We start from the raw sequence: 25037 nt of genomic DNA on the forward strand, positions 1-25037 counted from the left end.
CCCCAAACCCACCTAAATCCATGCCAGCAACAGAGCTCTTTCCAGAACATGGCTACACAGCAGCACTGGTGCTCACCACCTTCACTGGTGTCTGGCCACCCAGAAAGCAGAAGAGCCCCTTTTTGTGTCTTCTCAACCTGCGGTTTCACACTACCCTGGAAAATCGAAGCACTACAGATCCAACATGCGAGGCTGAACACCTCTTTGCAATGGTCATGCCACTCCTGGTACCTGAACAAGCTTTTTTTGGAGCCCACCTGAGCTCCCCGTACTCACTGCCATGTGCACCTGCCCTCAGAACGACTGATGCCCAAATCCTGGTCTAACACATTACAAAACAAAGTCCCTCTGAAGTGTCTCCCTTTATATGCTGGTTATTCTGATTATATCCTGGTTATTCTGATATTATTCCAAAATAATGAGAATTATATCATGTCGCACCCCTGCCATCTTCATAACAGCAAGCGTTCCCCCAGCTTCTCTCCATCTCATTCTGTCCCGTTCCTGTTCTGCTGAAAACTGAGCTCTCCACTGTGATCCAACACTTTCGCACAGCAGATGTGGGAAGCATTTCCTAATTCTGGCCCAGGCAGCGAGTTCCACACCCAAGGGCAAAAATCCAGCACAGAGATGTAAACTGGGCATCTATGCGCTTTAAGAAACAAATGTAAAAAACTTCAGTCTCAGCTCAGTACTGGGTATTTCAAAAGAGAGTGTATGTCGCATGTACAAGGGACACAGATAAATCTGAAGCTTAAAATACGCGTTGCCTGTGTTACTCCTGTATTTCCATGGAAATTTGGTAACAGTCTGGATTAAAGTTTGTGTATGAGGAAAGAAAATGAGTAATTAGAAGATTTTGGAAGTGCTTGAGAGGCTAGTGACACAGAGGAAAGACAAAGTTGATTCAGACTACAGTACAGCACTGAAATAAGATAAGGAATGACTATGATTACGTCTGAGGTACTGTAATTTAAGACGAACTGTAGCAGAACTGTTACAGTGGCTCATTAATTCTATTGCTAATCATTACATCACACTTCACAGACTCCTTGTGGAATTCCCTCCTAACAGCCCCTGCTTTATCTGCAGTTTTTGCAGAAGAAATTACAGTAACTTAACCTATGAGGGAGTAATCGTGTCAGGGGGCTGGTGAGGAATATAGGCACTTTCATTTCCAGACTGGAGCAGTCCTCTCTTCACTGTATTCTCTAAAACATTGAACTGAAACAGCACTCATTCTGCTTTCCAGGGTCAGAAAAGTTATATTAGGTTTCCAGTTCAGATGAGGATAATGTACGTCCTGTATGGATGTGACAAACAGCTAAAATAATTGAACATGCACGCTGCACTGTACAGACCTATAAAATAATCCAGACACAAAGCAGCAAGTCCCAAGTCAGACAAGACACGGGAATAGGTATTATTAAACTTGTGAAAATTCATTTCAAGCTGTATAATTAAGCCCACACAACAAATAATTATTTTTCTTATCCACAAGTGTAGCTCCCTTGCTTCAAGCGTTGATATTACTAATATATTGTACCATCACCCATGAGTACAACAACCTTCCTGGTCTCTTCAGGAGGGGTCCGGTACCCTAGTCCCAGGTATTTGCAGATACAAGGGAATGGAGGGGAAGGATTGGCTACAATGCCCCAGTCAAACCAAACTTCTTCCTCCCCAAATCCATCGTACTGCGTCCTAAAAGAGAGGTGCTGAGCATGTCTGCTGCACTGCTGCTCTGGGTCCCTGCCAGCACTATCTGCTCTTTGAAATACCCCGTGGAGAAGATTTCCAGCACACTGTGAGTCCTGCACAACTCTGCCTCCGACCCTTCCTGTTAGGGACTCCTGAGCAATGGGCTTTATCTCATTAATTCAGTGGTTTTTAGGAAACTACCTTTTCCTGCCAGTTTTTAAACCCAAAGGAATTTTCTAGATGTGCAGTGACAGTGCATGAGTAATAGCTCCCTCATTAAACTACCAGAGAGTCATAAAACAAAACAAATTGTTCAGCTTCCCAGTGTTTTTCCAATTTGCTTTCCCTTTCCAAGCCCTGTAGTGCTCACAAACATCCAAACTATCTAAGTGACGTCATTTATAGTCAGAATACTTAAAGGAAACAACATGTCCATAGCATGTTGCTCAATCTTCTGGTATTCTTGCACTCATTTATTTTTGCCCCAGGGTAGTTTCAAGGCTTGGTTGGGGGTTTTTTTTGTTTTTTTGTTAGTTTTTTTAAATCAAGAACTAGTTGTGCCCACGTGAAATGTATGCCTCTGAAGTCCGCCATCAAAAGCTTGTCTGGCGCGAGAGAAGGAGCTGCACTACGTTTGCTGCTGCCTGGCAGCCCTCGGTACGTCTCTTGTCTTCATGCCAAACGCTCTCCATGCCCACAGCTGACAAGCAGGGTGGTGCAGTGCGGGGAGCCGTAGAGATGTGAAAGACGAGAGAACAAACCCTGCTCTCCCACGGCAGGGCTTCTGCATCTCCTGCCACAGCAGCCATGATTGCTGTTCCTCCTGCGCTTGAAAAATGGTCCTCCATAGGGAAACGGTACTCAGCCCGAACCTGGAATACAGCTTTGCTTTATGTTTGCCGTGGGGCAGGCTTGCGGTAAGAAACCACTCTGTACCTCTCCTGAACAGAGGGGGGGTAGCTGTGTTTCTGGAGTGCCTTTGACGATGGCAGGTAACAGGTTCTTCATCCTATTTTGAAATCTGGCAGTCAAACTACATAGTCCAACGATTCAAGGAATACTTTGAAAGGCCACAATTTCTACGGTAGTTTGTGAAAATGAGAGACAAGACTGAGTCTCCTGCAGTTCTGTCCAGCATGAAGCAGCGTTTATTCAGCACTGATCCAGACATACCTTCCTACCCAACACGGTACCCACCATTTCAGAAACTACACCCTATGAGTGTCTTTCTGTACCCACCTCCAGCATGCACAGTATCTTTGTGCAGTAGCTCAGGTTTGAAGAATGTAAACAGAAAAAATGAGAACAGTCCCACGTTTTGAAAAACAGAAGGAAAAAAAGCCAACAAAGCAGAAGACACCAAATTCAACCCTGGGAGATGAACAGGTTTCAGAATACTTGTATTTAACATATATTTTGGTAAGCTTGCAGAAACGCTAACAAACTACCACAGTTTTCAGAACAATCTTTTTAAGGTACACGCGTAATCCCCACATTACAGACAGCAAAGGAAGGACTGAACGAAGTCACTGTAAGGTGACAAAGTTCAGTGTTTTTACTGGAAAATGTGGCTTACTTTAGGAAAACTTACACTCCTTTTGCCTAAACATCTGGGAGCTACAGAATGAAAACCATTTCAGACAGTCCTAACCTCTCACACCACTGAGATTTTAATTCTGTCTTTTAATGAGCAGCAGAAAGCAACAGAATGAGACAATCTGGGAGCTCCAGCCCATGGTTCCCAACCCGTCTGGCGAAGTGGTGAGGACACCCATAAAACGTACCAAGCTCACTGACCTTCCCGGTTTCTCCAGGCCAGGGCTAGAAAACAAAACAGCTGAATGCTTATTCCCTTGTGGAGGGGAGGGCTGGCACCCTGCTGGCTGGCTGTCTCCCAATCAATGGTTTTGATGCTGAGGAAGAATCAGCAGCTTTAAATACACATCTGAGACCGACAAAAAAGTAGCATGATTAGAAGTCAGCCAGAGGCTGCTTGAGCAAAAGCTGAGCACAGACCCCATCCCAGAGCCTCAAGGATGTTCAAGAGCCTTACTGCTAACAATTTCACTGCAAGTTAGGTATCCAAATGCCTCTAAGGACACAAGTTGTTAGAATTTGCCTCTTTACATTGCTGTATAATTGGTAACAAAGGTGGGAACAACTTGCCAGCTTAGCTTGTCTCATCATCCTTACAAAAGAGTGCGGACGTACGGAGGAGAAATGTGGATTTTCGTCAGGACTGAAATACGTAGCAGACACTGTGGCAGATGGCACTGGATGAACTAAAATGGAATTTGAAGTTCAGGATATTTTAGAGCAGGTTCATTTGAGATGAAACAAGGCAACAGCTTAAGAAATACAGAATAGTGACGAGAGACAAAAAACCTACTCTAATTCATCCTCCTCCTAACATACGGAGAGGTTAAATGAACTAAAAGAATTATAAATATTTAGGCATTCACATTATGGTCACAAGGGAATACTGACCAGTCCCAATTGATTGGCACCCGCACAAGGACATGTGACACCACCGCTGCCCTGCATGGTTTGCAGCCGAAGGGTGAGGGAATCCTCTCTTTGCATCTGAGCGCAGATGAAGTGTGGACCTCAAGAATATGCCAGAGCCAAGCGAAGGGTTATGAAATAAAGTCTTAGATTTACTCCAAGATTATTAGTTAGTATGAAAGAGCAGGAATAAGCCCTCAAACCTTCAGCAATTGTCCCCTATGAGGACTCCATCACCAGTCTCCAAAGTCGTTAGTACTGGCTGCTGTTAGAGACCTTACTGGAACGGACAGATGACAGGTCTGAGACTCTTGCCAGTCCCCTGCTCCTAAGATACAACTCAGCTCTGTAGCGTTAACATTTCAGAAACAAGCACGCCTCTGAAACAGAGTCTGGACAGCATTTCCCAAACTGCAGGGCCCATCAGGCCTGCTGATAGCTCCTCATTAAAAAAAAAGCAACAAGAAACAAAAAAACAACCTCTTTTCCAGGCAGTGAATGACACTAGCATGAGACTGACAAGTTTCAGGATGAGGTCACCTCCGTTTCCCTTCAGAAATGAAGCTAGCAAGTACAACTAACAATAATTAAAAACTCCTTTCACAAAGGGACACTATACTTTCATTATCTCTGTTGAAGCCTAATCAAGAGCATCACAATGAGCTTGTTGATTATTATTTTTTTTTTTTAAACCAAGATAGGATAAAAGACAGAAAGAAACCGGCAATTAAGAACAGAAACCCTATTTTCTTAGGTGCTGCAGTATTTTGGCACAAAATACATATTGTCGCCTTCTTCCCTAAAAGAGTAACTCACTATGTACTAGTCAGCCATGGCAAAACATAACAAAAATTCTTATTTACAAAAAAAAAAAAAAAATGCTTAATGGATAAATAAATGTGCTCATGACACTGAAACTTTACAGGAAGTGTAAGCAATAAGCTCTAATCACACTCATGAAAAGTTACTGTCTTTGGGTCTAACGATTTTCTTCTGCATGGGGGTCCAGCTGCATAAAAAAATACTAAGTTTCTTTGCATCCAATTTACTATTACAAATTCTGCGAAGTTCACTGCAAAAATGTGAACTAGCTTGTATTTCACACTATTTATTATTCATATTTGTTTGATTTTACGCATCATAAGAAGAAAAAAACCACAATGGTCTAATCACTAGAGATCCAGTAGTATTTGGATAGCACGTCAGCCCACCAAATATAAATGTCTGCCACTGGGCAAGCAGAATCTCTAGGTGTCAGCAACAAACTGCATCTCCAGCAATTACAACAGGAACTTAGGACACATATGCAAAGATTTAGTTGCCTAAACACAACACCTATGCCTCCTGTCATTTGAGGTGACGTACAGCATCCTGCTGGCCCACATAAAACTCCCATAAAACTAGTGTTGTACCTGCCACCCCTATGGGTATGGCCCACGTAACCGAAGGCGTCTCCAAGGCACCAACATGCAGGCAACTGAATCCTAGCCTCGTGCCCCTGCAGACACGTACGTGCACATAGGTTATGCTGTCTGGTCTTTGTATCAGAGCCAAATCCCACCCATGTATTCTGCTGCACATTACAGTGTAATAATAATTTTATAAAACCTTTAGAAAGTTTTTATTTTTGTTGTGGAGATTAAAGGTCCCACTGTTCTGTAACAGGAAAGATATTTTAATAGTGGTTCTCTACCCATACATAGGCAGAACTGCCAGATCAGATTTACCAGCAGAGCTTTAGGGTGCAGATTAAACCTTGACAATTGGCTTTCACCCAGAAACCTGAGCACTTAAATCACTTCTAAAGTGTGATTACTTTTAGAAGATTTACTGTTATAACCCCAAAGTGACCCTGCTGCTGCGCAGTGCACGCTATGCACTTGAGTGCTGCCTACAGTGATCCGAGAAGCATCACACAGGAGCACGGGTCCTTCTCTCCCAGTAGCACAGACTGAGCAAATTTTAGGACAGAAGGGTTAAGTCTAGGGACCTGGAAATGAGAGGGTTAAGTGGCATGCATGCAGGACTGGAGGGGTGAGTCATGAAGCAGGGTAGGTGCAGCAGCAGGATGCCCACTGGCCCACCATGTCCCCAACAGATGAGAGGTGCCAGCCAGCAGCCGAGAATAGCAGCGGGACAGGCGAAGGGAAGGAAACATACGGTCTGAAGCAAGAGGTCAACCCAGTCCGAACACACCGGCTTTCAGAGTACAGCTTTCCAGGGCGCTGAACTCCGCAAACCCCCACCGGTGCCAACGGGCAGCTCTAAAGGCTGAGAACCACAGCCCAAGGATGTTGTGACACAAAAGCAGATCATTCCATCGCTGCTATTTCATAGATGTTTACAGCTGGGCTGAGTGTAAACAGGGAAGTCACATGGCATCTGTAGTGTCACGCAGTGACTTCCTTAGTGTCACAGAGGCTTAGAACATAGTTTTTAACATCTGTTAGCCCATACGGTATGTGCAAAACCGGGAACCTTTAAGCAGCTCCTATTAACACCCATCTCAGCCATCCTCCATGACTCAGGAATCTGTTTCTGGATGCTAGCGTGTATTTTCCACTTCCTTTCCCTGCAGTGTATATAACAGCAACAAATCTGAATGCTGACACAGTAAGTAGACTGATTGCAGTATTTTATTTTTTGGACTGAGTCCCAATTTTAGTCTGATCTGGTTCTCAGATAGGAGGCTGTACATTGTCACGTAGTTTGTAAAAGCAGTTGCTACACTGATTCGACTAGATATGCAAGGCTGTGCATCTGCATTTCAGAAAGCCAGATCATGCACACTGCAGATGCATCAAATTTTCTCAGAATAATAAACTGGAAATATATTGAAAACAATATGGAAATAATTTTATGGGTTTCTTCCAAACATGCAGATATAAATACAGGTCAAATTTGCAGAGTGTTCAAATTTGCATCATCGTGTTTTAAAAGCAATCTGAGTATAAAACATTTTTATAACAGCTCAGAGAACAAGCCTGGGAGACAGCAGATTTGGACCTTTTTCTCCTACTGCTACGCCACTGACTGTGGATCATGCCAGGCTCTGGGAAAAACTCAACTTTTCATCAATTACCCAAATGACAGGTGAAATTTTCCAAGTGCTCAGCATCCAGAAGGTGTCACCAACCAGCTGGAATTCGGTGCTGTCTGCTGCCTGGCACTTTGAAAATCTGTTTTTTTAAAGGATGGTTCTACACTTAAACTGGAAATTTATTTATCAGTATGTATCCACAAATATAAGCGGTTTAAACAAATTTATCTGAAGTACATCAACAGCTCAGAAGCTCGCTTTCCTACATACTGTAAAAACCAGAAATTCACTGTCCCTTTTCCACAGTCATGCTAACAGAGAAAGCTGCTCTTTTCCTCCCTTTTTTTTTTTTTTTTAATACTGCCTATGCAGCAATACCTCTGTTACGAATTTTGAGGATGAAAAGGTTAACCTCTGCTTATTTCACATGACAGTTATCCCCTTCTTTGACACAATTTTATTACCTTCATTCAAGAAAGAATGTAGCCTTGCTAATACAAGTGGCAGTCTGCCAATTACTTGTACATAACTTCTAATGGACATACCATTTTGAGACCATGTTTGACGTGAATTCCCACCCTATGATATGGCTATGATTTGGTCTGCACATACAATTTCAGACTAAAACCTTAACGCTTCCAAGGCAACTCCCGAATGACTGGATGAAGGTGGCCTTCAGATCCCTTACTATGTGTTAGGTGGTTAGCATTTCTTCTACTAAATGAACCGTTACGTTTTTAAGCAGATGAATTACTCTCTCAAAAATCGATTGGTTCTACTAGACTGAGCAAGACGGACTAATAGCAAAAACTTTTTCCTGGCAATAAATAATATGTTGTTTTGAACTATTTTTCAGGCCAGAACTATACAGTAGCTCCCATGCATAGGAGACTCCATCCATAAAACACAGGAATATCTTAAGAGGGTGCCGTGAATCTTACTGCAAAAGGTGTGTGACATATCTTCCAGATGGGAAGCATTACAAAAATGTCATTACACACACATATTTTTAATATTAGGCAAATGAGACATCTTGCATGCAGCTACAATCTTAGGGCACTGATCACAACTGAAACACACAGCTGATGTGGAGGGAAGATTCAGACAAAACCACAGAATCACAAGGGATGGGTGATGTATTTTTTTTACCACCTTCCTTGCCCTACCCCCATTTCAGTGTTTTAAACTGTTTCAGCATGCTAAATTAAACAAACAAATAAAGAAAGAAATATCTTACTTCTTCTTTAAGCTGCCTGGTTGTTACCCTACAGACGCTATCTCAGCGTTACCCAGTCAGTACAGCTAAGGGCATTCATTGCTTTCTTTTCTACCCAGATCAAGCAAGTGGTTCCCTTCACTTTCTCTTGAGCAAAGAAACAAAGAGAAAAAAACTCCAGGTAGTGAAAGTCTTGGAAGATACTATCTCAAGAAAGAAAATCTATTTTACAACAGCAGGAAACAAGTAAGATAATAGGTATAGACTTCAGACAGCCTATTTCAATTTTGTGTTTAAAACACCAGCTGGAGGGCTCAGAACTCTTATGGTACAGAACTGAAGTGAAACAAGCCAAGCAAAAGGGATATATTTCTAAGCAACGCACCTTTTGACCGTGTTGCTCTGAACTTTCTCCGTAGCATCTAAAATATACCGCTCCTCTGCGCAAGCCCAAGCCTTGAAAAAGTTAGTAAACCTTCTCTCCTGTAGTAGCTTCCTGCACCTGCCCCTACAGGTAATAAAGGCTTAGAAGGATCAGAACTGCAATGTTGATGAAACTTTTTTTTTTTTTCCTGCTCCGCAAGCTGCTAATTTCTTAATCTTAAAATGAAAGGAGTGGCTGTGTTTAAAAAAAAAAAAAAAAAAGGAAAGAAAAACAACATAATGAAAAGGAAGCACACACCCATGTGGAAAAAAATGGCAAAAGATGAAGCATGCTCATTACACATGCTTTGTAACCTTGTCACTGAAAAACCCCAAACAATTAATTAAACAGAAGGGAAACTTCCAAGGTTTTCATTCCAGTGTATTCTCAGAATCTTACAACTGTCCACACTTCCATCGCGGTCACATGCTGCTCTTATGATTGTTGTGATAAGTTTCAATATCAAGCGTAACAGCAAACAAACTTCTAGTTAGGATTGGAATTGTAAATATTTTAACAGTGTCTGTGCAATCCCACAGATGGCAACTAAGAGCAGTGTTTTTGACACAGCAATTCAATTCCTGCAGTTCCTAAAGCACAGACAAAGCACGTGTAAACACTACCAGGATTTCTGCTTATGTAAGGAATGCAAATTTGGGGCTTTGACAGATCTACAACCCAACAGGCTTGTATTAAACATACCCACACACATACCCACACGCTCTTCTGTATCTTACTTCACAGTTACTCCAGCATTTGAACATCAGCAAGAGATTTGCTCTGTTTTAACGGTAAGAAACATCTGCTTAAGTACAGCAAATGATTTCTGGATTGGACTCAGATAAAAAAAATAAATAAATGAGTAAACACCGACTCCTGTAGGAGCTGGCTCAGCTACAGTCCCAAGCTTTATAGGACATCTAGTTTGTGACAGGTGACCATGTTCAAGATGGGAGAGATTTCACTCACCGCTTCAGGATACTTTTGTAAGTTACCAAATACCCTGACAGATTTTCCAGACACCTGTGTAAGCCAGCATTACAGACTTCAGCCTGGCAGTAAAAAGCACAGCGAACACCACAGAGCTGGTAGGAGTTACTAAACATGGCATAACAGCGGGCTGGCATCTCTTTCCCAGAACGGCTTCCACAGCACAATGTGGATGCAGCCACCCTGAGCAACACAACCTGCCCCAAACCCAACCCATGTACAACCCCATGGCAAGCATGGGGTTAAAAAAGAAAATTAACTCTATCCTAGCTAAAACCAGGACATCCTCACAGCGGGCTGCTCCGTGTAACAGGTCTTCATCCTGCTGTCAAATCCATGTGCAGACAAAGCAACACAGTTTTCATCACGAAGTAGGTCCAGCAAGGGAAAACTCTCACTCTTACCTAGTTACTGGATGAAAACCTGCAGGGACTGATCTCTAGTAACATTTTTCAGTACAACACCACTTCTTAAGTTATTCCTCAGCAAATACACACCTTTTTGGCAGCTAAGATGAAGCCCGTGACTTCCTGCAGTAGTCATTCACCTCTATTTGGGCTTCAAAAGGACTTGCTCTATTACAATAAATATTGAAAGTGCACCGTGCACAACTTAATATAACTGAACCGTCCAGTAGAGCCATTACCTTAACAATAGCCTCACTGTACCTGAATACAGAGAGGTCATAGGTAGGGTTGTAACTCTGCCATAGGAAATTAAAAACAGTTATGTATTAGTCATGGTGAACTATATCCAGCCTTACAGCACTTACAGTAAGATTCTAATAAAAGCCCCGTCAGTCAAGGTTTGATAATGATTTAAAGTTACTTTACCTTCCTATCTCAATTCATTAAAATGAAAGGATGTTCACATTTGGGAGATGCCTTTATGCTGATGTGTTGCGCATTTGTAATTCCAGCGTATCCCTCATCTTTGTACCTTTTACTTGTCAGGTAGCTCCTTCCCATGTGCAGCTCTTGGGTCATTTCAGCTCTTGGGAATACCCGCTGCAAATTGCAGTGCTCCAGGTCAGACTTGAAAGTCTCTGTTGTGCTTCACCCGCTTTCTCTGCGACTTTGTTAGAGCCCAACCCCCCCCAAATAATAATTAAGGTCTTACATATTTCTGCAGGAACACCAGTAAAATGCAACCAGAGTGAAGATTATGGCTACTGCACACACAGACGTAGTGAGGTTCAGGCAGAGTAAATGTTGTGCCATCCAAACGAGCTGGACGCAGATCAACGGGAAGCAACGGAGGTCTCAGGAGTCTGCCTGCTCACCTGCACGCCCCACGGTAACAGCGCTGGCAGTCGGTCCTCTCTGCGCGTCTCAAGGAGGGTGGCTGTTACCAGTCTTTCAGGTATCATCACAGTCGTCCCTTAACACTGTTCCGACTTTTTTGCTACATACCTACCCATCTACTCACCCACTCCTACCTCCTCTCTCACTTGCCAGTCTAATTACCCGCCCACTCACATTTTCTCTTACTCACTCAGTAACCCACCCATTTACATGTTTTTCATTCATCTCCCCATTCAGTTACACAACCTGATCCTCAAACACCTTCAATCCACTCACTAAGAGTAATTTTACCTCCTATGATACGCCCATTCTTGCATCTCTCCATCAGCATCCCTACCCTGCATCACAATTCCTGGTGGCTTGAAGGAAGACTGCTTACCGCCCCAAGCCCCCAACGTCTGCGAGGCTACATGAGGTCAAGCTCTCCACACTACACCAATGCTAAACCACTCGTGGGATCCCTTCTGAATGAGTCAAATGCTTTTTTCCAACACAGTGTGGATGGAGCGGGGATGAGGACTGCACGGTGCTGGCCCTGCCTGTGTCAGCTTCCAGAAGCTCCAGCGGGCATGCAATGCACACCCTTGCCCCACTCTACTAAGAAAATCTGTATTTGGAGGCTTGTACCACAACCCTCACATCCTTTGGGGTGCTCTGAAAGGAAAACCAGCAGTAATGCTTCGGAAGCCAGAGAAACTCTGGGGTAAAGGCACTGGATCATGACTGCAGGCAGCTCCAAAGGCACTGGCTCAGGCCAGCGTGGCCATGCACCAGCTCACACCAACCAGCCCATCTCTCATGGGATGTCAGCAAAAACAATGCCCATTTGTCCTCTTCATCACCACCAAGTGCTTGCTTTGGGGGGATACTGTTCTGCTCTTTGTGGGCAAGACAGGGGAAAACTTCAGGTGACCCTGCCTGCACCTGAGGCTTCTGGCAGTGAAGACCAAGCCCAGAAAAAGAAACAACTAAGAAGCAACCCCCAAATCCCACCAAAACAAGTGAAACTGTAAAAGGAAATAATGGTTATAAAGTGAAGAAACTTTGAGAAAAAGACAGGAAAATGGAAAGCTGGAGAGAAAAAAAAAAAAAAAAAAAAAAAAAAAGAGAGATTCAACTACATTACAACTTCCAATATTTCTGTCACTAATGGAAAATGGTAATTTTTTTTTCATTTTCCCTGTAATGCCCTCTGCAGATTTGCCTGCACACATTGCTTCCCCACAGTTTAAATGCCACAACAGAGTTAAAAATCACTTCAGTTATACTGGCATAACCCTTCCATATAAAAACCATTCCATTTCTGAGTAAAATTGGCCTTTTCAGGTAATTTTCAACAATTTCTCAAGTGACACCAGAAAAGACCATTCTTATACTGGAATTAAATACTCATCTGAAAAATCATACTATTAGCAGTTCAGTTTAAAAACCTATCTTCAATCAGTGTAATTTTCCCAAATCCTGAAGAACTGAACATGCAGCACTTCAGGTGATACATCTAATATTCAAGAGCACACGTAATACTATTCCGCTCCTATTTACAGGTTGTTAAACACCACAGAGAGAATTACTGAAAGATGAGAATGTAGACTGGAAATAATATGGCAAAACAAAGAAATGGAAAAATTTAGGCCAAATATCAGGCAAAGAAAAATCAAACTTTGTGGAAAAGACTCCACAAGATCAAAGTGGAAGGCCAAGTTCTTAGAGTATCTTTAGCCATAAACCACGGGGGGGAGGGGGGAAAACCCAACCAAAAAAAAAAAAAAAAACCAACAAAAAAAACCAACCACGCAGCAGAAAACATGTACTGGCAAGACGACGGTCTGGGTGATCTAATGCACTTTCCATCTCTAACATCTATGATTCTGTAATTCCGTAGAAGCACTTAGCAGAGGGCTGGCAAACATTTGCAGCAACTCAATCGTCTCATTATTGTGTGATAATCAAAGTGTTCAATTAAAAGGAGGTCCTTGTAGCTAGATGCCACGCTGCTCTCTTTCAAAGTTGTGCATTACGTTGCCAGTAGAAAGCCTATCTGAACGGCAGGCGTGTGGTAATTACAGAGTTGTGGGTAGCTCTCCTGAACAGGCAAAACAGAATTTAAGTAATTAAAGAGACAATCATAATCATTCCTGCAAAATGCCTGGGGTCAACTTTTGACAGCAGATTTGATAATACAGAGTTCAACTCTGTCAACATTCATGCATGCAAATAACTACTCATACACACAAGTTTAGTGTTAGTGTGGCTGGATCCGTACTATACAGCATTTTTAACTATTTACTCCATTTGTGCACTGAGAAAATCCTCCCTTAGGGTAACACACCAGATTGTTTCTCAGATCACGTGCTCTGTTTGCTATTTTCAAGTTATTAGGTAAGCGCACATGCAGAAAGAGCAAAAGGACGTATGGCACAAGCACACCTTTTATGTTTAAAGCATATTTTTGAGAAAAATGGATTACAGGAACAGTAAGCTTAAAAATCAGGAAGATCAAGAGAAAAATGCAAAAGAAGCAAAAAGAACCTCCAAAGCAGAAGGGTAGGAGAAAAAAAGAAAGGCATATAGGAAGATCATCCTTCACAACATGGGACTGTGCAGGGTTTGCTGGAAGCCAACTGTTTGAAGTATCGCTGCCCTGAAACCTGCTTTGCAGAAGCTGGATTTCGGGGTGTTTGGCTGTTTTTTTCCTGGTCAATGGAAATTCTATCTTGACCCCAATTAGGATGGGGAGTAATTTGTGAGATTATAGACAAAGGCCAATGTTGTGAAAAGTGTTGCAGGAGAACAATTTGTGATGCTATTTGAAAAAATGCCAATTTGGTAAATGTCAGGAGCCCATCAGGCTCTATAAATACCATTTCTATCCTATTTATTTACATTGATAACTGGAAATTTTATGAAGGGATGGACTTCTCTTTACCACCATACAGTATTATGAATCCTACTCTTAACTATTTAGACTCTAAGCAGAAAATGGAAATATTAAAAGGAATACGTTTGACTACTCATTGTACACAGATGCTTAAGTTAAATATAGACACCTGAAATCCAGATGCCAAAGGAAAACAGGGAAGACTAAAATCTAACAGATTGCTTGTTTTGGAGAGCAAGGTTAAGTTAGCTCTTGCTTTAGCACCGTAGTGATTAAGAGACAGGGGAGGTACAGTTTCCTGACCAGGCTGACCTGAACTTTATGAAGATGTCACTGAAAGGGACAGTCTCATCTTCTCTGCTCTGGCCTTGAAGTCCTGCTGCTTCCCCATCAGCACCAGCAGTCGTGCAGCTATACAGTGAGTTGGACCAGTTCTAATTCTCCCAAAAGAAAAGAAAGGGAGAAGAAAAAGATCTAGTTTTCAGTTAGATCAGCAAACTGAGCTGGTTCACCCCAAGGCCGCACGGTCATCACAGGTACAACGTGGCCACACTAAAACAACATCAAGTACAAGACAACACGTAACAACCACAGTAATCCAAAAACATGTCCACAGAAGATAACACTGTCACCTTCAAATAGTAACCCAGTAGTTACGAGCTCACCTGGGAAACTAGGCACTTTCCCCCCTGTAGAACCTACCTCCTACAAAGTCCTCAAACCAGCAGACTTCAAGCAGAGCTTGGGCTGAGGCTGCTTCTGCCCTCCCACTGGAGCTGGGTCAGCTCTGAGAGGAATGCAAAATTCACAGAGCCCTAAAGAGAAAGCACTGGAGGGCAAGAATGACTACGAGAAACAGACTCCCAGAAGAAGGGGTAGAGCCCTACATTCTGGTCCCTTCTCCAGGAACTGCTCATGCCTACTGCACTAAAGATTAGATAAAATGTATACATGGCTTCTTTTATACTAAAGCTTGAAAAATACATCTTATGAGCTACGTAAATACCATTAAAAGCCAGTGAGAGCTCTGCCCTAACAGGAGAATAGCATATACCTACCTGTATTCTTGGAAATATTTTTATTTTTGGTGGATAAAAGTGAATCAAAGAGCAAAGCTGAGATCTTCAGAGTTATGACTCACTTCTGCCAACCGCATGTTTTGGCAATAAAACTGCATATACACTCTCACAGGAGCCTGTAATAACAGGTCATATGGGGAATTTTGGTAGCCGCTTCGGTCCTTAAAGTTGCAATTCAGGTGCGCAAACTTTGATTAGAAGTTACAAATGCCTGCTAGCTTCCATTTACTGCACTGATGAACCCCTAAAGTCACAGCACAGCATGGCAGCACTGCCCAGAGGTGGCCCAGTTTGCCCACAGACAGAAGGGAAACAAGGGAGGGAATTAAGACACCAGAGATCATCGCACACAACTCTACCCTGAAAACGCACAGGTGAGAGTGGATTCTAGTCATACCTTATGTTGCTGGAAAACTCGCATATTTATTTGGCTCAAGGAATTAATTTTTTCTTAAATATTGCTATTATCATTCTAGCAGAGCAATGGAAAAGGAAGCACTCCTCTTTTCCAGGTCCAATGTTGAGCTCACCATTTTGTATGCAAACTTCAGCTGCAAACTCTGCATTTGGATAGCTACGGGCCATGAAGAACTTAACTGGACAGATTTACAAAACAAACAATAAGGAAAAGCCAACAAATTCTCTACACCTCGCCTATGAACTTTTGTATGGGAATCCCTCAGCAATCAGTACACATGAATGCTATGAAGACACTGCACAGACCTAAACCATCAAGCATTGTGTTGGTTTAGTAGAAGACACCACACTACACAGCTGTGCATCTAATTTCAGACAGTATCAGTGTTTTCCTGATATACAATTTATGGCTTGTATTTAAAAAGCTACTATTTATGATATAGGGTGGGGGTTTTTTGGTTGGGTTTTCTTTGTCTGTGCCTTTTTTTTTTTTTTTTTTTTTTTTTTTTTACAAAAATCCAGATTTTCACTAAAGGATGTAATACTCAGTATTCTGCTTCAGGGAGAAAGTGCTGTTACACCTTTTTCCTCCATGCACTGCCTTTATTTTTGGTCAAGACAATCACAAAAGGCATGGAAAAATGTTCTCTCTACACATGTATTTTATTTTCTCTCAATCGTATTAGGTGACATTTTAAACTGCAAGGAGATGGAGCTACTTCAAACATACATAAAAAAATCCTGCACATTTCAAAATACGAATGTTTTCAATTATTTTGGGTGTGAAACATCCCCGTGCACCGCATCAGTGCTAATGGCCTGCTCCCCAACAGAGGTGACTTTCAAGAGCAGCCGTTTCCCTGTCCCACAGGTGGGTACAAAACGATCAACTGAAGATATAAGGCTCCTTCTCCTCAAATAGGGTCTGCTTGTAATTTCTTAGTAAATGAAACCGCTCCACTGTAAGCCTAAGGAAATCTGATCCACCACTTCAATGTAGGTTTAACAGTTAACAATTCAGAAGCTATAAATATTTGCAACTTCCTTTCTTTTCATCTGAAAAAGTAAGGACACAATGACTTTTTTGATTTGTTGTTGCTTTTAAAAAAAAACAAACAACAAAACACGAAGTCCCTCCTGAGAACATTTTGATAAGCTTACACTTAAATAAATGATTTTCACAAGATAGGCAGTTAATTCACAAAAATACTTGGCAAAAATCTACTCTGGAATATCTAATTTGTGTAAAATTCTCCTTTATTTGTTTAATTCAAGTATTTTCCTCCGCCCTTTCCTTTTCATAGGCTTTTCACACCCACATAACAACCAAGTGACTCTTCCCTGACCCTGCCTCCCACGCCTTTTGGTACGACTGCTCGCTAGAAAGTCGCCCTGCGCTTCAGCTCTTCTCCCAAGATCCAAAGGAAGCACTTAAGGAAAGGAAATCCAGTACAATGCTAAACCTTCCTTTTTTTTTTTCCCTGCTTTTTTTTTTTTTAAATAAAAACTGCTGGGTTTATTTGCAGCTCCACAGGGATGTGTGGTGTATGGACTGCCTCCTCTGTTGCTGTTTTGGAGAAGAGGGGGAAATAAATATCCGCAAGTGGCTCACTACAACTACTGACTCAAGTGGGTTTGGGAATGCAAGGTGTCCCAGTGTCACCCACCCAGTCAAGTACAGCAACAGTGAATTCCTCCCTTCGTGGCGGACGGTTAGGATGCAGCACCAGCATTTTGTACAGCAGGTGTCTGGAGGAGACCCACCACAGAGCATGATAAACTCAGTAAACACCATCTTGCCTTCCCCACCTTCTAATAATCTAACTATTCAAAACAACGTTCTGGAAATCCAAGAGCTGCAGCATCATGTATCAGCATCCTCTCTAAACAGAAAATGTAGTGATAATGCTGGTAAAGCACTGAAGAGAAGTTAAATATTACTACCCTTACTTCATCGACAACATAAATAATGACTTGTTCAAGCAGCCCCCCTCTCCAAAAAATCCCTCCCAAAACCAGTGGCAGCGTTGAGAGCAGATTCAGGGAGCACAAGATCCAGACCTAGCTCAGCCAGCCAACATGATTCCTTCTAGCCAATGGTATGTTAATGATCTGGGTCTTTTGAGGAGCCACTAATTGATAGCTTTTTTCTTGGGATTTACAGAGCCACTTAAAAATAACGTAATTTCTATCCTAGGCATATTTTGGGAGAAGTATCACTAGATTTAATTCCAGGGACGGACAACTGATTTTCATGTGAAATTCAAGATGACCAAAGCCTTATTCTCCTATTACATTTCACTGAATGAACAATAGCTTAGCAGTGACTCCGGGATGATACTATCCCAAAGCTGGAGGGCTGGCCCATCCCCTTTGCTTAATACCAACGTTAGCAGAGGTCTGTAGGTTAAAGGTGGGAAGGAACAGTAATTTCAAATTGTTTCTGTCAACCTGATTAAATTCCCCCCCTTATGTCCAGATTCCTGAACTGCAGCAGGCCAGCTACTGTTCTCTGACAAAGCTGCTCCAGTGAAAAAATGAATACACCTTGCTATGTTCAAAGAGCTTTCTTTCAATCACATTTAGCAAGATACCATCTTAGCATTGAAAATTAAAAGTACATAAACTTACCAATGCATTATCAGGAGAAGCATCAGAAATAAAGTTTAGGTGTTATTCAGCCATCAGCACCTCAGCTCCTTCCTGGCACAAAATAAATCCCACAGGCAGCAGGTACCAGAACAGTCTCTCCTTTGCTAGTCATACCCGTAACGCTCACAGACATCTGAATCTGCCACCAACAAAAGAAACCACAATAAGACTGCTTCCCTAATGCTTTGTAACTGAGTCAGTAGGTCAACAATTCCTTCGGTTTAGGAGCCAGACCAATTCCCTTAAACACCCCATTTTTTTTCTGATGGAGAAGCCAACTGTCTCTTGCCAGTGGCAGCCCATCTGCTTCCAGAACAGAACCAAACTGCTCCAAACCACCACCTCGTTTTGGCGCAGACATCCGTCCTGACGCAACTCCATTTTGTCTCTCACGTCTGGGAAAAACCACGAGAAAATACTTACAACTGAAAGACAGTCAGGAAACTGCTCCTTGTGCACCTTGCACGCTGCTGCCGGCTCTCAGCCCACGTCCTCGTTTCTCATCCCTGAGATGGAGCGGCATGAAGAAGAGCACTTCACGTGATACCAGACCTATCCCCAGTCTGCCTTATACCATGCAAGCACAAAATATCCTGCGTGTGCATTTCAGGCGCACTGCTCAAACAAAGAGAAAGCTCTGAAGCTGCTATCCCTCTTCCCGATCCATGACTCAAAACGTCTGGTTGAAAATTGGTTTCATAATAACCCTTTAGTACCACCTACTCACATCACAGAGTGATTCTTGCAGCAAATGCACAGGAAATCACCAACGAGTGCCAATGGAGCTACTATTCCAAGAACGAGCTCTTTCGGTTATTCCTTCATCATTTGGAAACTGAGATGCTTTTACTTTCCCTATTGCACCGGGTGGATTTTTTTTTTTTTTTTTTTTTTTTTTTAAGAGCAGCTTTTAACTATGATCCTGTAAAATATTTAGTTGATAAATCACCAGATGAAAACTTGCCCACTGTAAAAAAAAAAAATAAAAAAAATAAATATTTCACAATACTCATTCCAGAAAATACAGTAACTTCTTTCTGGAAATAACTCATTGGACAAAAATCAAAAGGGCAGAATTAATTTTTAGAGACAGTTTGCATCCTGCAGAGCACACAAAGACGGTGTAGTCAGCCACGTGCCTTTCTGACCACCAACAGCAGACCCCTGACTCACCCAACCACAAGATGAGTCGCTATGAATGATTTCCTCTTCTTCCACACTCCCCCGGAGTGCTCTGTGCCACTGGCACATCCTGAGCCTAATCCAGACTTTGATGGAAATTCCAAAACTCATCTCGTAAGGCTGTGGCCACCAGCTAACGACGCAGCCATCTGCTAGCTCCTGCTTTGAGTCACCTGTCAGCAATACAAAAGGAAATTACTCAGCAGCAAGCACGTGGAAGCCCAGTGCTACAGCCTCTCGCGTACCCCTCAGAGCAATACAAAATTCTGGAGCATTCAAATCACCCTGAAGGAAAAGTATTACATTCTGTAGCATTAAGCTGAAACTTAGTTAAAAAAATATAAATAAAAAATAAATGGCAGGACCGCAGACAGACAGCGTTTTGGCTGGGTTTTCAATGCCAGCATCACTGAAGCTGCCATGGAAGGGGGGACGAAATAAAAAAAAAAAGAAGACATTTCACAAACACTAGACCTTCACTGTGCGTGACAAGAAAAATAATTAAAACAACTGAGAGAACTAATCTGTGGCTGCTTAGGAAGTTAACTCTTCGAAGGAAGTGATTAAGAGAACAAAAGCAAAGTGTTATGTTTATCAAACAAGTGAACTTAACACACCAGAGTGCTTACTCATGTAAGTAAAGATGGAGTACTGTTACAGCCCTCCCCACAGGCATGGGTTCACACAGGGCTGAGATCTTATCAATTATTAAGCAGTTATTATTTCAAAGAAATAAACCTTTTAAGAAATACGAAGCACTGCCTCGTGAAACACCAAATGCTGTGAGAAAGGCAGCCACAACGTCCTGTGCCTCTTTACGGAATTCCCTTGATCTAACTCCTATTCAGGACAAAATTTGCAAGGATTTTGCTGAGAAAACCTGATTTAACCGCTACAGCATTTACAAATTCAATCCAGCAACAGTCAGTTTTTTGTTTAATCACAAATTACGCAGCTCACGAATTCAGCCCTCTGACACAACTCCCAACTTCTCCCCAGAACAGCAGACGAATACAAGACAGTTACTATACATAACACTTTGAATCTTCAGGAATTTCACAAAAATTAATCAATACTAAAGATCTAATTCTCTAACCTGCTTCTGCATGCAGAAAGAGCCCGACCTGGTGCCTCTACAGTGGGGGAGGGAGGCACTTCTTGTTCCTGTTTCATACTTGACTTTTTTTCCTGCGCAGGAGATGATCTAATTATTCAACGTGTCAGTATATTGCTTCACCCTTTCTCATGTGTCTCCTTACATTAACATATTTTAACAATTCAGCTCATTAGGAAGGAGGCGAGGAACAAAATGGCAAATTATCCTTAAAAATCAATTACAAAGGCAGAAGTCTCTCCATGTTTTTGTCCTGTACCTATCCGAAACTCTACCAGAGCACACAACCAACGATGCTGAACGTAAATCAGCAACAAAGCTTCCTAAACCCAATCCTCATGCTGCTCAGATGCAAGCATTACCTGTTCAAGACACAAGCCCGACTGGTGAGCTCTGCGAAGGAGTAATTTTGAGTCCCGTCCGATTAGGAAGGAAAAGGAACTCCCAAATGACAGCCCTTTATTGTTCCCAAACGTGCTGATGCTCAGCTGCAGGCACTATCGGTGAGAGGGGGCTGATGGATCTCATGTATAATAATTGGGCACGGGTGATGAAAGCGAGCGATCAAACCACATAAGGCTGCTACCAACAGACTTGAAATGGATCTGAAAAACCCTGAAATCCAAATATAACGTGTACGGCACCTGCATTTGCATATGTAGGATGCCAGCCGAAGTTTCCGAGCCTTTTTATCAAATGCCTTTTTTACAGCAAAGAGCCATTCAATACCCAGCCCTTTCAGCAGATACAGATTTGAGAGATGTTCTTGTGTTTTAAACCTTGCCTTGAATTACTACAACAGGTCTGCTCACCAATTAGTGTAACAGAGTCCCCATGGCATACATAAGAACCACTAGTCCTCGGGAAACATTTCTTCAGCAAGTTTTGTGTATAAATGCAATGCCTATATATAAACCTGTTTACGACTATTTCTAAAGAAGAGCCCGTTCTGAAGCAGCTCCTTTATTGTGATCGAACATGCTGGATTCGTTCCCAGTTAAGGCTTATATAAGGCCTTCAAGGAAGTAGAAACTTATTTTGTACAAAATCAAGCCAGTATAGTACTAGCTGCAACGGAATTATCCTGTTACACATTAAGTTTTATTAATAAAAGGCCTGCATTGCAGTCATAAAAGTCAAGTGTTGCATCCCATTAGTACAAACAGTCAAATATTTCCTGCCATAAAAATCAAAACCTACTCAGCCAAAGGACAGACAACAGGTAAAAAGCATCTGCTTTTTTTGGTCTAAAAAAAATCACGTGCCTTAAAATAAAACCCATGCAGTAGCTGGAATGGCTCACCTTCACTGCTTGCCCAAGTCTGATTTATCTTTGGTTAAAAAACCACAACCATACCAAAACCATCCAACCAAATTCATTCAAAAGACAACCCTTTTCAAATGCATGAGGCAAACTTTTTCAATGCTGTTTGCTGAAATTAAGTTGTTGGCATTTTTGATCTTCTAATTAGATTTCATCTAATAAATAATAATAGCTTTCTGAACTGTGGTCCACAATATATCAGTGTTAGATGATTCCTGTGGCTTCTGTTTGGTGGAAGCACTCCCACATGTGCCCACAGGGATGGCTCACTCCAGAAACCTTCCTGAGGATGCAGCCCAGGTATGCCCGTACCAGGTTGGGTTCACACAGGCTTCTGCCACTGCTCCAGTAAGATCTACACTTCCCAGGACCACCAGCCAGTCAAGCCACAAACTCAAACTCAGTCTTTACTAAGGCCAAAAGATATTTGTTTTTTTAGGTCTTAAAACTGAAGCTCTAGTTCTCAGAATAAAACCAACAAATGGGTAGACGGTAGCATCAGGGGCTTTAAAATGAAAAGAAAAAAACCCCACCAAACACCCAAACCAAAAAAAACCTCAACCAAACAACAAACCAACAAAAAAATCCTCACTAAACCAAAAAATGAGAGCTTTGTGAACAACATCTTACGGTAGTCTTCATGCTGCACAGAGGAGACCTGGTCCAGGCACGATGTGGGGAACCTGCCTGGACTAAAACATCCATGTCTTCACGGACCGGGAGGACAGCACGGCTTCCTGGGTGGGTGCAGTTAGTGCGCACACGCACACACACAGACCCACAGACACACACGCAGCCAGTGAGACTGAAGCACCCACTGCAGTGTCACTGAAGTGCCTACATCCAAATAAGTAAGTCTCCACCTGATTAGTATATGCACTTTCCAGAGCGCTTCACTGATAATGCCAGGTTTCTCCTCTCGGCCATGTCCCATTTTCTGTTACCACGCAGAGGCAGCTTAAGGACTAAACAAGATGCAACCTAAACATCCTCTTGCATAAGACTGAAATGTCATAGGACTGACCTTGTAGACACCTCAGCCTAACCTTTCACAGGAGCCAACAATACAGCACCCAGGTTCAGCACAAAGCACACTACAATTTTCTTAGTACGATATGGTCAAAGATGCTACTCATCCTCCTGTACCTTCCCATTGCCAATTCTCTTACCTGGGAAGTAGGAGACTTACGTTCCACTTTCTCCTCCCATGTCTACAGCCTAGCAGTATGCTGCAATTTTGATACTACACATTTGCGAGCTGAGTGGTGACCTCTCACCCCCCTTTCTGAATCATGCCACTGCTCACAAAATACACAAAAGATTCCGAATGAGAGAATATGCAAGAGCAGCTTGACCCTTACCCTACAGAGAAAAGGACTTCTCTGGGCATTTGGAAGTCTAGGTTTTGATTTCTTTTCTTAACCCTCATTCTGCATTTTACCAAAGCTGTATAAGCAGACCTCAAGCTAGGACAGCCGCACTTCTAGCATTTAATACCATCACACCTTTTTTCTCCTCGCTTTGCTTGCTGGCAATTCTTAGATGTTTAACTCTTCTTCCTCCTTCTACAGGCATCTTCCATATTATTTTAAGTTTGTAATTCCAGTGTTGACAGTTTCAGGGATTTCTGTATCATGGTCTTGCACACTTAGCAGCGTGCACAAAACAAAGTCCTGAGCCAACAGGAATGTCTGAATTCTGACCCTGGCACAAAAAGGATACTTCAGGGGCATGTGAGGCAGTACAGAATGGCCCTCCTGACTTACTGTGGTAGCTACAACAGATGGATCACATAATCCTATCCAAACAGCAAGCTTCTTGGTAATAGGAGAAAAGGACGCGATGACCTCTAGGTAAAAATCCTGGGAACAGCAAGCACACATAAACATCAACCTGAGCAACTTCAATTCTGCGCCAGAGCTTGAACTGAAGATAACAGTAAAGACAAACACCCAAGACAGATTTAATTCAGACTGTAATTCACTGCATACACATGCCAAATTGTGGTATAAACCGCGTGCCTTTTAATACTCCTCATTGCGAGGCCTATTCTTATCTTGGTGATGAATGTAGGTTTCTAGAAAGGTTTACTGAGCCTTTTGCGATTTTGGTGCAGCCTTCTTTAGCAGAGAGGAAGCTGGAAGTACTCCGTGTTACTAGCTGGGGTGGAATCTGTTCTGGTACTGATCTACACATGCAGGGCATCTCACCACAAGCTCTGTTGATGAATTGTTGCGTGGCTACAGACAAGCAAATCATTGTTACCTCCCTCTCCCCTCCTCCCTAAAGCAAGGGTGTTTTAACCTCGGATTGATTTTGTTTGCAGAGTTGATTCAGTTCCTCAAAGGGGAGGCAATACCAGCTCGAACTCCATTTTCTTGGTATGAAGTTGCAGTCTGCTTACGTTTAGCATCGGCTTTATATAATAAGACTAAAAAATTCCCCTTCCTCCTCCTGATTAGCAAATCCTTGAAGAGCTCAGCCCCCCAGCACCCAGAAAACCTGACAGGGTAGCAGAGGGCATAAATACCCATTTTCTGCCCAAAACAATGGAGCATTTCAGAATTAACGAGTACTGGGAGGAGGATGGATGGGGGGGAGGGGGGGGAGTATTTCCTTTATTTTGATACTCTTGGCTTATACCACTAGATGGCACGATTGCAGCTCTTGGCATCTCGGTGAAATCACAGCGAAGCCTTTTGCTCTGCAACGTACGAGCTTACCCTGCTAGCCTCGCCTGGGATGGAAAAGTACAGGTAAAATGGCATCTCAAGAGCCAAAGAACCAAGAGACATGGCCAACAGCATGTAAGAATGTGCCCGCACAGGAGGTACCATCAGCCAGCGAGCTGGGAGCAGGCTGCTGGGGAGCCCGGTGCTCCAGCACTTCTAACTGACCCTGGTGTGGCATTAGTAAACCACTGTCCTGGGAGAGCATCTGAACCTGTGTGCTGGAGAGAGTTGAGACAAGAGGAAAATGGGAAAGGAGGGCGAGAGCTGAACCTCTGGAGGCACAAGACTGCCTTCCACTGTGAGCTGAGCAACACGTCGTTCTCTGCACATCCCCGAGAACTATACAGATGCAAAAACCATTTGTGACCTCTCCAATGCATCACTGGCATGAACTGGTGGGAGGGAGAGCATCCAGGGCACAACCAAAGAGCAGAGGAAGAAGATTTAGCCAACCTCCAGCATCGCATTTTGCCAATGCA

At 42.6% G+C, this 25037-nt stretch overlaps 1 long non-coding RNA gene across 5 annotated transcripts in view; it reads right to left on the reverse strand.

Annotated features, from left to right (window-relative positions):
- The window catches only part of LOC130149981 (uncharacterized), a 130575-nt gene that overhangs the window by 14204 nt on the left and 91334 nt on the right, over positions 1–25037 (reverse strand). For 3 of the 5 annotated variants that reach the window (XR_008822079.1, XR_008822078.1, XR_008822075.1), the window contains 2 exons: positions 19380–19561; positions 18186–19173 (listed from right to left, as the gene is read on the reverse strand). The exons of 1 other annotated variant lie outside the window; for it this stretch is intronic. This is a non-coding gene — a long non-coding RNA (uncharacterized LOC130149981). Of the gene's footprint in view, positions 1–14370; positions 14493–18185; positions 19174–19379; positions 19562–25037 lie in introns of all 5 variants that reach the window. One more of the 5 variants, XR_008822077.1, reaches the window with a different exon arrangement.

Source organism: Falco biarmicus, chromosome 5 (assembly GCF_023638135.1).
Source record: "Falco biarmicus isolate bFalBia1 chromosome 5, bFalBia1.pri, whole genome shotgun sequence".
In the NCBI taxonomy this organism is placed as follows: Eukaryota; Metazoa; Chordata; class Aves; order Falconiformes; family Falconidae; genus Falco; species Falco biarmicus.